This window comes from Poromitra crassiceps (genome assembly GCF_964638095.1).
Source record: "Poromitra crassiceps genome assembly, chromosome: 16".
Taxonomy (NCBI): Eukaryota; Metazoa; Chordata; class Actinopteri; order Beryciformes; family Melamphaidae; genus Poromitra; species Poromitra crassiceps.
In genome coordinates this window covers 26784675-26787295 of record NC_139645.1, presented here as the reverse complement: position 1 = coordinate 26787295, position 2621 = coordinate 26784675, and positions in this window count along the sequence as shown.

Below are 2621 nucleotides of genomic sequence, written 5' to 3'. Positions count from 1 at the left end.
AGAAGAGGATATTAATGTGAAGATTAGCCTCTTCCTTTTGCTCTCAGAGTGCATCAGATTCATGCATTTTACTTTAAAATGTACAAAATGTCTTTGTCCAGGGGGGGCACAGCCCCCCCTACAAACCCCCCAGTCAGACTAATATCTTTATCCTGCTGGTGCTACCTCTTTGCAAAGCCTAGAATCGCCTATGAGTGAGTGAGAAACTGAATCTCAGAAACGGAATAATAACATAACAGTATAATACTAATGTTAATTTAAAATGAGATATTCCTCTAAATATGGCAAAAAAACATCCAAACATCCGGACGATGGGTAGGGGGGCCCCTGGGAGCTTCAGTGCCAATCTGGCTCTGGTGTGTGTGTGTGTGTGTGTGTGTGTGTGTGTGTGTGTGTGTGTGTGTGTGTGTGTGTGTGTGCTATACGTGCATGTGTGTGTGTGTGTGTGTGCAGCCTTTAATTGCGTGACCATTCGCAGAATTTCGCACTAAAATCACGTGCCTCTATTTGTGACCGGTCTACTTCGCACTGCTGCAGACAGTTGAAGAGCTGAGCAGCGCTAATGTTGCCTTCAGATGCTGTTGGAAATATTGGGATTTTGACGTGAGCGCATATAAACGACCCATGAGTGATAAATGCCATTTAGTGTGTTTTACTTTAAACTATAGGCTATTTAAGGTAGATGGAGAGTGTAAAAGACACTTTTTGTATGCGTGTATTTAGCCAATTTACCAGCCTTGAGTGTCTCACTCTAGCCGGCTGTGCTGTTTACTAAATTCGCTTCATTTTAAAAACTGCAACAATTCACACAACTTTAACACAACATTCATATTGTAACGAAGTGGGTATTCGTCCAAGGAACTGGAGACTTGAAGTTGGTACACGCTTTTTATTCTTGTCTTCACAATACACGCTCCTAGCAGCTAGCTTCGCTGCTAGCTCTAAACCACCCGGTCAGCTCGCCCACCCTGGCCTGACTGGCCTCCGCCCCGGCCGCTGGTCACATATATCCCCTTCCCCCTAGGAACACACCCACACATATCAGTTCCTAGCCAAGCACGGAAACACCCCAATACACGTAATTACCCGATACGTTACACATCCCCCACACAAATTTAATGTCGCTTCCACGCGACATGCACAACCCACACACATCCCCCTGTACCAAAACACACCCAACACAATATTTTTTCCCATCACCACATCAAATTCTAATTCCCCAACAAACAGTCTTTTCTTTTCAGCACCCCCGTCATAATGTCCAGTTTTTCATTAGGTACTCCGTAATGTCTAGTTTTCCATTAGGTACCCCCATAATGTCTAGTTTCCCATTAGGCACTCCATAATGTCTAGTTTTCATTATTTCCTTTCTTTTTCACACATTTAAATTCAACCCACATTTCCCACATTTAGTCCCTTTTAAACCCCATTTCCATCCCCCCTTTTCCCAGCTTCACCAATTCCCCTGAAGCACTCTTTTCGGTCCCCCCTTTTTGTTTGTTCCAGTAGCAAATGCACGAACGAGCACCGGATCGACATCCTCGTCCTCCGGTCTCCACTCGCGCCCGTCGACTCTCCAGCTGACCCTGGCGTCGTCCTCCCGGCCTCGCACTCGCTCGTTTTTCCGTCCCCCTCCTCCAGGGTTGAGGACAGCAGAGCGAACACCACCGGCGTCGATCTTCCCCTCGGCTCTCCGCTCGTTTTTCCGTCCCCCTCCTCCAGGGTTGAGGACAGCAGAGCGAACACCACCGGCGTCGATCTTCCCCTCGGCTCTCCGCAGTGCAACGTTAGGGGGTGTATAGCGGTTAGGCTGGGCCGGTTCCCCCGGCGGTAACCCCTCTCGCTCACTCGGAGACACGAGCGTCGCTCTCCCGACTGTAACAACGCTGCAGACGATGTCCCTCTGGCTGTTCCCCTGCAGCACCGTTCTCCTATCCGTCACCACGTTCTCTTCTCCCCGGCTGCTCACGCTCTTCCCAGCCTGCGTCTCACCTCCGGCCTCCACACTCTCAGTGCAGTCCCTGGCCAAGTGCTCCGGTGACTGGCAAGTCCAGCAGAGTCTCACCTGTCTGCCGCCTGCACGTCTCTCTTCTCCCGCTGCCCCCCGATCTCCGACAGCCTCTGGACACTCTCTGGCTAGATGTCCGATCGCGCTACATGCCCAGCAGGCTCCCTGCTGTCCATGTCGTTGTCCCGCATACCCGGTCCGTCTCCCGGAACCGCATCGGCACCACCTCGCCACGTGGCCCGGCTCTCTGCAGGTCCAACACAGTCTCTTCCGTGGCTCTTCCGGCCGCTCTCCCCGCTGCATTACCTCCGCGCTCATCAAGTCCACCCGCTGCATGACTTCTCGCAGCGCCCGCATCACCTCCACTGCCCAGGCAGGAGTCTCTTGCACCAGCCGTCCGACCTCTCTCAACACACGGGCCTCCATGCCCGCCAGCATCGAGCTGATCCCCGCCGTCAGCTCTCCTTTCCTCCCGTTCACCGATGGCCATTCTCCGGAGATACTTGATTCTCCGCGCACCATCGCACGTGGTTTTAGCAGCTAGCAGTTAGCAGTTAGCACCCCTGGTAGCTAACTTACTAGCGCTAGTTTCTAGAGCCAAAAAGCCGCACCA